At 60.9% G+C, this 9,783-nt stretch overlaps 1 protein-coding gene across 1 annotated transcript in view; it reads left to right on the top strand.

Annotated features, from left to right (window-relative positions):
* Positions 1-233: 233 nt before the first annotated feature.
* Positions 234-9,783, top strand: part of LOC134431318 (cyclic AMP-dependent transcription factor ATF-7-like) — a 47,472-nt gene continuing 37,922 nt past the window's right edge. The window contains exon 1 of the mRNA XM_063179300.1: positions 234-291. The gene's annotated coding sequence lies outside the window, so the exon portion shown is untranslated. The remainder of the gene's footprint in view (positions 292-9,783) is intronic.

Genomic DNA, 9,783 nt, shown 5'->3' with positions numbered 1-9,783 from the left:
CTGTCCCAGTCTATCCCGGTCTGTCCCAGGCTATCCCGGCTCTGTCCCGGGTCTGTCCCCTCTCCCCACGTGTCGCGGTCCCCGCGGGGCCTCCAGGGCGGGGCCTATCGCTGGCCACGCCCACCGTGTGTGAGAACCACGCCCCTTCCCCGCCGAGGGCCCGCCCCCGGCGCGTCCCATTGGCCGCCGCGCCGTTACCCCCGCGCGGGTCTCGCGAGAGCCTGGCGCGCGGGGCGGGGGGAGCCCCAGCGCGAGCGGCGCCAGCGCGAGGACCCGGCCCGGCTCCCTCAGGTAACGGCGGCGCCGGCCCGGCGGGAGCGGGGCCGTCCCGAGCGCTTCCGCGGCGGTGGCGGCGGCGCCGGGGCAGCTCCGGGGGCGGCGGGAGCCCCGGCCGGCCCCTCCCCCCACAACTCTCCCCGAGTTTTCGTGCGGCGGCGGCTCCGCCCGCCCCGCCCCCGCGCTGAGAGGCAGCGCGCCGCGGCCAATCGCAACGCGCGCCGCCCCTGAGCGGCGGGAGCGGCGGCCAATGGCGGGCGAGGGAGGTGCCGCTATGCGGCCAAGCCCCGCCTGTGGGGCGGGGCCGAGGAGCGGCGAGGGGCCCGGGCGGTGCCGGGGGGAGCCCCGGAATGGGGAGGGGGCACAGGGCTGAGAGAATGGGGCAGGGTCTGTGAGGGGCTGAGGGCAGCACCGGGGCTCCATCCTCCCGGGGAATGGGGAGGGGCTGGGCAGTGTTTGGGCAGCTGCGGTCGGTGCCTGCCCTGGCGCTGGGGAAGGGAGCAGCAGCAGCAGGGGCTGGGGGCTCTTCCTCCATATCAGCAATTGGGGGTTGAGGAGCTTGTTCTCCATCGGGGGGATTCAGGGCTGGGCTGGGGGCTCACCTGCACCCCAGTGAACTGCAGGTGCAGGGTGGGCAGGGGGCTCAGGGCAGCGGGGTCCTATCCCTGCTGTCTGAAGAGGGGGTCCCTTGCCTGAGGAGGGGTCCCACCCCTGCTGTCTGAAGAGGGGGTCCCATCCCTGCTCGTTTCAGCTCCTGGGCCCAGCCCTGCTCCAGCTCCATCCCCAGCGGGCTCAGCACCGCTCAGGGAAGGGTTTTGGTCCTGCTGCTCTGGGTTGGATGGGTTTCACTGGGCAGGCCCTCTCCCACAGCCCTGCCTGCTTTGGGAACCCAAAACCAGCCCTTTTCCTGTGAATTTGGGTGCCCTGAAGGTCCTGAGCTGTGGAGATCCCCAGTGGGTTGTGTCCAGCAGGAATTCCAGCATTTTCCCGGGATTTGTGTGTGTTTTCCTGCATCCCTGGGCTGTGCCCGGAGCCCTGGGGTCTCTGGGAGCAGGAGCAGGCTCTCACAAACTCTGGGAATGCCAGACTCCCTCTGAGATTCCTCTTTCGCTGTGCCCAGGGTCTCTGACGCGCTTTGTTTCTGTTTTGTTTCTGCTTTCTCGGGGTTCCTCATTCCCGGGGCTCTCCCCGTTTCCCGGCAGGTCCCTGTGCCGGGCCAGGTGCTCCCGGGGCGCTGAGCACACCTGGCAGGTGCCCACGCGTGGCTCTGTGTGTCAGGGCAGCGGCTCTGCCTCGCCTCTGGCTGTGGGCTCCTTCCTGCCGCGTCCCACGTGAGGCTGCGGTGCCTGCTTGGGTTTATTTATCCTCGCACTTGCTTGGGGCCTTCTTTCTCCTTCCCTTCTCTTTTCTTCCCTTCTCTTTCCTTCCCTTCTCTTTCCTTCCCTTCTTTTTCTTTCCCTTTCTTTCTCTTTACCCTTCTTTCTTCTTCCCCTTCTCTTTCCTTCCCTTCTCTTTCCTTCCCTTCTCTTTCCTTCCCTTCTCTTTCCTTCCCTTCTTTTTCTTTCCCTTTCTTTCTCTTTACCCTTCTTTCTTCTTCCCCTTCTCTTTCCTTCCCTTCTCTTTCCTTCCCTTCTCTTTCCTTCCCTTCTCTTTCCTTCCCTTCTTTTTCTTTCCCTTTCTTTCTCTTTCCCTTCTTTCTCCTTCCCTTCTCTTTCCTTCCTCTTCTTTTTCCTTCCCCTTCTCTTTCCTTCCCTTCTTTTTCTTTCCCTTTCTTTCTCTTTACCCTTCTTTCTTCTTCCCCTTCTCTTTCCTTCCCTTCTCTTTCCTTCCCTTCTTTTTCTTTCCCTTTCTGTTCCTTTCCCCTTCTATTCCCATTCCTGGCGCTGCGCATCGAGGCCAGGTTTCCCAAACTGCTTTTCCCCCCTTGTTCAGCGCGAGCTGTGCTGCAGCCAGGACAGCTTGCGGGTGCTGAGGGATTCCCAAGGGGTGCACCCTTCCTTGTCCCTCACCTTTCCTTTATTTTCTCTTTTTTTTTCTGGCGTCTCCCTGTCCCCAAAACACTCGGGATCCCTTTAGGGTGCTGGTGCTCCGTCCCATAAAGTGCACTTGGAGTTGTGAGATTCTGTGGGGGAACGGGGGCTTTGCTGCCCACCAGAGCACAGCTCAAGCCATGGATGCAACACCTGAGCTTTCTGCAGACCCCTCTGCAAGCCCCTTTTCTGCAAGCCCCTTTTCTGCAAGCCCCTTTTCTGCAATCCCTTCTGCCTGGAGCGTTTCTGTCTCCCCTCGGATTTTCAGGGCTCGTGCATCAAACATTGGCACCCCGAAAGCCTCCAAAAGCCGAATAGAGGGAAGTGCCCAGGTGGGATGGGATAATAACAGGTGGGACAGAATGTTTTAGTCGCTTTGGGGGCTCCCTGTGTGCCCTGGCTCCGTTACTGGGGTTCATGGCAGGGTTTTTGTGTCATTTTGGGCTCCCTGTGTGCCCTGGCTCCGTTATTGGGGTTCATGGCAGGGTTCTTATCCAGGTGCTCGTTCTCACCAGCCCTGACTTTGCTCTTCCCTTCAAACCATCCCCACATGCGCGTCGGGCAGGGAAAATCTGTTCCAGCTCAGCTCGGGGCTCTCGTGCCTCGTTTGCAGCAGCTTTCATTGAAACAAGGGCTCTGAAGTGGTGAAATAATTTCAGGAAATGGGACTCGGGTTTCTGGGTCACTCAGGCATTTCCGAGGTAAAATACTGCTCCGTGCGAGGCCGCGCTGTAATTGCGGGGCCGGGGCGGGAGCCGCGCTCTGCCGGGCCTCCCCTTCCTGCCCTAAAGCTGAATTATTTCCCCGCGCTGCCGTAGATCTCAGCCGCGCCGAGATGGATCGCCCGCGCCGAGGCCACCCCGGATCCTGCCGGGAAACGAATCGCTGCTCGGGGAGGAAACCTTCTCCTGCAGTGTGGGGAGGAAACCTCCTGCAGCAATTTGGGGAGGAAACCTTCCTTCTCCTGCAATTTGGGGAGGAAACCTTCCTTCTCCTGTGGCAATCTGGGGAGGAAACCTTCCTTCTCCTGTGGCAATTTGGGGAGGAAACCTTCCTTCTCCTGCAGTTGGGGAGGAAACCTTCCTTCTCCTGCAATTTGGGGAAACCTTCCTTCTCCTGTGGCAATTTGGGGAGGAAACCTTCCTTCTCCTGCAGCAATCTGGGCTGTGGGTGTGCGTTGTGCCGGGGTCAGGCAGAGGGTGTGCCCTGGGGGCGGCCGGAGCTCCGGATCTGACAGGGCTGAGAGCTCCCGGAGGTGTCTCGGAGCTCCCGGAGGTGGTTCAGAGCTCCCGGAGATGTCTCAGAGCTCCCGGAGGTGTTTCAGAGCTCACAGAGGTGTTTCAGAGCTCCTGGAGGTGGCTCAGAGATCCTGGGGGACACTTGGAGCTCCCGGAGGTGTCTCAGAGCTCCCAGAGGTGTCTCAGAGCTCCCGGAGGTGGTTCAGAGCTCCCGGAGATGTCTCAGAGCTCCCGGAGGTGTCTCAGAGCTCCCGGAGGTGTCTCAGAGCTCCCGGAGGTGGTTCAGAGCTCCCGGAGATGTCTCAGAGCTCCCGGAGGTGTCTCAGAGCTCCCGGAGATGTCTCAGAGCTCCCGGAGGTGTCTCAGAGCTCCCGGAGGTGGTTCAGAGCTCCCGGAGGTGGTTCAGAGCTCCCGGAGATGTCTCAGAGCTCCCGGAGCTGTCTCAGAGCTCCCGGAGGTGTCTCGGAGCTCCTGGAGGTGGCTCGGAGCTCCCGGAGGTGGCTCGGAGCTCCCGGAGGTGGCTCGGAGCTCCCGGAGGTGGCTCGGAGCTCCTGGAGGTGGCTCAGAGCTCCCAGAGGTGGCTCAGAGCTCCCGGAGGTGTCTCGGAGCTCCCAGAGGTGTTTCAGAGCTCCCGGAGGTGGTTCAGAGATCCTGGGGGACACTTGGAGCTCCCGGAGGTGTCTCAGAGCTCCCGGAGGTGTCTCGGAGCTCCCAGAGGTGGCTCAGAGCTCCTGGAGGTGGCTCAGAGCTCCCGGAGGTGTCTCGGAGCTCCCGGAGGTGGCTCAGAGCTCCCAGAGGTGGCTCGGAGCTCCCGGAGGTGTCTCGGAGCTCCCAGAGGTGGCTCAGAGCTCCCGGAGGTGGCTCGGAGCTCCTGGAGGTGGCTCGGAGCTCCCGGAGGTGGCTCGGAGCTCCCAGAGGTGGCTCAGAGCTCCTGGAGGTGGCTCGGAGCTCCCGGAGGTGTCTCGGAGCTCCCGGAGGTGGCTCAGAGCTCCTGGCAGACACTCGGAGCTCTGGAGGCCGCTCCAGCCTCAGGGACTCCCTTGGGCTCCGCAGGCCCCAGAGCCACCCGCTGCCCCCAGACAGGGCCCAGACACTCCCTGATCCCTGTCCAGGTGCTCTGGCCGAGGCCAGGTCGGTGTCTGCCTTTGCTTTGGGGTGACAGCATGGTGACAATGCCCCTGTCCCTCCCCACTGCAGCCCCCCTGCTCCTGGGGAGCTCCGGGACCCTCCGTGGGCTCACCTGAGGGCCAGGTGAGCACCTCTGACAGCAATGGGCTGCCCAAAGCTGTCCTGAGGCACTTCCCAGCCAGCAATGAGGGTTTGCACATCTCCAGCACCCTGGGGCAATGGGGTTTTGGCTTTTTGGGGATGCTCTCAGGGCCCGAACACCCAGAAAGGCCCAGCCCGAGGGACCTGGCTGAGGTTTCTGGTTAAACACGCTGTGGCTGGGGGGGATTTGTTTCCAGCGGGTTCCCTGCCAATATTCCAGTTTATACAGTTGGGTTTGCTTTGCTTTGTCAGGCCCGCGAAGCGTGAGGGTGTTGTGCCTCCAGAGCAGGTTTTATGGCCCGGGCTCTTGGCCTGCTTTCCCACACGACAGTTTTAAGCTCTCGCAGCTTTCTGGTTACAAAGCAAACACTCTCCCTCCTTCCCTCACACCCCAAAATAGTTCCAGAGTCGGAGTTTGGGCCCAAGAGCCGCCCTGGGGGGGCCTCTCCCTGCAAAACTGAAAGGGTTTCGCAATTTCCATGGGTGGATCCGGGCGGGGAGAGGCAGCGAGAGCTGCGGGCGCCCCGAGGGGCAGGAGCGGCCCTGGGCCCGGTGTGTGGAACTCGGGATTGTTCTGGTTGTTCTGAGGGGCAGGAGCAGCCCTAGGCTCGGTGTGTGGAACTCGGGATTGTTCTGAGGGGCAGGAGCAGCCCTGGGCCCGGTGTGGGCAGGGGCAGGAGCAGCCCTGGGCCGGTGCCCACAGCTCCGGCTCGTCCCGAGGTCTCACAGCAGCAGGGATGAGGATGAGGATGGAGGATGAGGATGAGGATGAGGTGCCAGCCTGGCCTCCCAAAGCAGATGGGACCCCACTCCCGCTTTTCCCTTGGTTTTCTGCAGGAACAGCTGGAGCTGTTGTTTGCTCCCTCACATGAGGAAGGGTCACGGTGCTCACAGTCACCCTCAGGCTGGGGATGGGGACACCGGGCCCTGTCCCTGCCCTCCCGGGTGGCCCTGCTGACCCCAGCCCGTCCCAGCCTCGGGAAGCTCGGGACTGGCCACGACTGCCCTCAGGAAAACCACGGGAGCCTTTCCTGGCCGGCCTCGGAGCACACTGCTTCCTTCCTCGAGCATTCAGGGGAAACCTCCGAGCTTCTGGAGAGCCGGGGGACAGGGGCACAGCCTGGGGGCACAGCCTGGGGACAACGTTGGGGGCAGTTCAGAGGCACAGACTGGGGACACAGCCCGAGGGCACAGCTTGGGACGCAGCCCTGCGCTTCCTCCTCCGGGCTGTTAATGGCAGCCGGGGCCGCCTCCCCTCGCCGCTGCTCCCCCGGCACGATCCAGGGCTGGCTCTGGGGTTTGTGTGTTCTCCTGGAGGCCGCTCCAGCCCCGAGCCGCAGCCATCCATAATAATCCGGTTTATTGTGGCTCTCCGTGCTCTCCCCCTGGCCGTGCTCGGGGCTGGGCCGGTGCCCGGAGCGCCGTTTGTGTTTGAATGGGTTTGTTTGTGCTGCTGGCACGGCTCCCGGGCTGGCACGGCCGCCCTGAGGAGAGGAGCGGGGCTGGGCCAAGAGTTAACCCCATGGAGCTGGGGGTGAATTAACCCCATGGAGCTGGGCTGCCCTGGCCAAGAGTTAACCCCATGGAACTGGCATGGCCAGGAGTTAACCCTACAGAGCTGGGCTGGCCTGGCACTCACTGGGCTCCGAGTTAACCCCATGGAGCTGCGCTGGCGCTCCTGGACTCTGAGAATTAACCCAGCCCGTTTTGTGCCTCCTCAGGCCCAGCCCGTTTTTGGGAGGCGGCTCTCGCAGCCCTGCTGGGTTTGGTTCATGGTTGGTGCAGCCCTCAGCTTTGATTGTGTGGTCACGTTAATGTGGAGTTTATCCTCGTGGTTTACGGGCATAGCCCAGAGCTGTGCTGGAGAGGGATCTGTCCTGGAGAGGGATCCCTGCTGGCTCAGAACAGCGCCTGCATCCCCCCGAGTGTTTTTTGGGGCCTGCAGCATTCCCAGTGCAATTCCCAGTACATTCCCAGCTCGTTCCCAGTACAATCCCAGTGCAATTCTGTTGCATTCCTAGTGCAATTCCCAGCTCAATTCCCAGTGCATTTCCAGTACAATTCCCAGCTCATTCCCAGCTCATTCCCAGCGCGTTCCTGCCCATCCCACAGTGCCCAGCTGCAATCCCTGGGCACCAGCATTCCCGCAGCGGGAATGTCACGTGCCAGGACAACAATAGAACTTTATTTTTAGAGCATTTCCAGCTCCGTGCCGGCATTCAGCAGGGCCGAGCTCCAGGGAGCTCCTTCTGTCCCCATGCTGAGGGTGAAGGAAAGGTGATTTTCGCTGTTTGGTGGCGTTTCCAACGGGGATCGAGGCGCTGTGGGAGCCACAGCGTGGTTTGCAGTGAAGGAGAAATCCCCAAATCCCGGGAGAGAAATCCCAAAATCCTGGGGAGAAACCCCAAATCCTTGGGGAGAAAAACATCCCCCTGGAGCTCCCCCAGACTAACCTGCCTTTCCCCGTTCCCAGAGCATGCCAATGCCACCCCAGCAGTGCCAATCCCATGCCAGGGCTGCCAGGAGAGAGCTCCCAGCCCCAGCCAGCTCCTGCCTCGGCCTCTTCCCGAGCACAGGATTTATGGAGGGAATTTATCCCAGCTAAACGTGACATAAATCTGAGCACAACGTGTGTGTGTGTGTGTGTGTGTGTTGTCCTGTGTGTCCTGTGCGTGCTGCGCAGCCAGGGGCGGCTGGGTCCTGCTTTGGGAATGGTGGCATCAGTTAAATCCTGCTTTGGGAATGGTGGGATCGGTCAAATCCTGCTTTGGGAATGGTGGCATCAGTTAAATCCTGCTTTGGGAATGGTGGGATCGGTCAAATCCTGCTTTGGGAATGGTGGCATCGGTTAAATCCTGCTTTGGGAATGGTGGCATCATTTGGGAGCGGGGATCCTCCGGGATCAGCCGGATCCATGCGCAGTTCCGGTGTCCCCTCCAGGCCCGGGCAGGCTTTGTCCTTGCTGCTGTCCCTGCTCTGCCGTCTCCCGTGTCCCTTTTGGCATTCCTGGGCCCGTTCCTGTGCTTGGGTGCCTCTGTTCCCCCTGGGCCGGGCTCTGGCTGCCAGCCCCCGGTGACAGGGACATTCATCCCCATTGCTGCCGGTGACAGGGACATTCATCCCCATCGCGTCAGTGACAGGGACATTTATCCCCATTGCTGTCCGCACAGCCCCCGGGGTCTGGCTGTGTAAACCCAGCCCAGCACAGGGGGAATCACAGCTCCTCTCCTCAGCCTGCCGTGTTGGTTTGGGTGTGTAAATCCAGCTCCAAACCCAGCCCCAAATCCAGCCCCAAATCCAGCCCCAAACCCAGCCCAGCACAGCGGGAATCACAGCTCCTGTCCCATCCTGCCGTGTTGGTTTGGGTGTGTAAATCCAGCCCCAAACCCAGCCCAGCTCTGGGGGAATCACAGCTCCTGTCCCATCCTGCCGGGTTGGTTTGGGTGTGTAAATCCAGCCCCAAACCCTGCCCCAAACCCAGCCCAGCTCTGGGGGAATCACAGCTCCTCTCCTCAGCCTGCCGGGTTGGTTTGGGAGTGTAAATCCAGCCCCAAACCCAGCCCAGCTCTGGGGCTCTGCCTTGTGGGATCTCAGCTCTGTAAATGCAGCCCCAAACCCAGCCCAGCACAGGGGGAATCACAGCTCCTGTCCCATCCTGCCGGGTTGGTTTGGGTGTGTAAATCCAGCCCCAAACCCAGCCCAGCACAGGGGGAATCACAGCTCCTGTCCCATCCTGCCGGGTTGGTTTGGGTGTGTAAATCCAGCTCCAAACCCAGCCCAGCCCAGCCCAGCGGCTCTGCCTTGTGGGATCTCAGCTCTGTAAATGCAGCCCCAAACCCAGCGCAGCGTCCCTGCCTGGCGGGGTCACAGCTGCTCTCCCCACCGTGCCGTGGCTGTGGGCAGGGATTCCCCTCCTGCAGCAGAGAATCAGCGTCCCTGTTCGTTTCCAGCCCCTCGTTGATCCCTCCCCGCTGTCCCTGCCGCATTCCTGGGGCTCCTTTCTCGCACAGCTCCTAAAAATACCGACCCTGGGGCTTGGCTGCCAGTGCAGGCCCTGCCGCCCCAGCCCAGCCCCGAGCAAACAGCGTTTGCTTTATCGCATCTCTCTGAAATCCTGCTCTAAAATATCCGTGTGTGCAGGAGGGAGCCGTCGTTCCCCAGTTTGACTCTGGGGGGGAGGGTTTTGCTTTATTTACTCTTATTTTTTATTAATGAGAGCAGCTTCACTTGTAGCATAATAGGAGAGAGTGTTTTGTTATCCTTGGCTGTAATCCGTGATAAACTGCCCCTGCCATCAGCCTTGTAGTTTACCCACTGGGGAGCCCGATTATTGCCTTGTAAAACGGAGCACCACTCCTATAATCCCTTAATTAATTAAATGACAAATTTTAGTTCTCTCCCATTGAAAATATAACCGGTGCAGAGAGAGGCCGTGGATTTATTGGACGGCTGCTCGCTCGCACTTTGTTTTCTGTGCGTTTTCTCTGTCCCTGCTGGTTTGTTTGTGCTGGGGGGATCCCTGGGCTGGCTCTGAGATTCCATGGGGGTCCCAGGGTGTTCCCTGACCCCAGAACATCCCTTTGCCTTCTGTTTGTGGGGAAAACTCTGCTCCCATCCCTTTTTCCTTCTGTTTGTGGGGAAAACTCTGCTCCCATCCCTTTTTCCTTCTGTTTGTGGGGAAAACTCTGCTCCCATCCCTTTTTCCTTCTGTTCGTGGGAAAACTCTGCTCTAATCCCCTTCTCCTTCTGTTTGTGGGGAAAACTCTGCTCCCATCCCTTTTTCCTTCTGTTTGTGGGGAAAAGGAGCGGGGACGGGTGGGGCCGTGCTGGGGGGGCTGTGCTGCTGTCCCCACCTCGGGAGGTGACACCCATGGGTGCTGCAGGAGGTGACACCTCTGGGTGCTGCAGGTGCCCAGGGGAGCTCCCACACCTTCCCAGGTTCCCTTCCAGCTGTAAAATCCCAAAAACCC

This window comes from Melospiza melodia, chromosome 31 (assembly GCF_035770615.1).
Source record: "Melospiza melodia melodia isolate bMelMel2 chromosome 31, bMelMel2.pri, whole genome shotgun sequence".
Classification (NCBI taxonomy): domain Eukaryota; kingdom Metazoa; phylum Chordata; class Aves; order Passeriformes; family Passerellidae; genus Melospiza; species Melospiza melodia.
The sequence above is the reverse complement of the archived record's forward strand: the minus strand, read 5'-3'. Positions and strand labels throughout refer to the sequence as shown.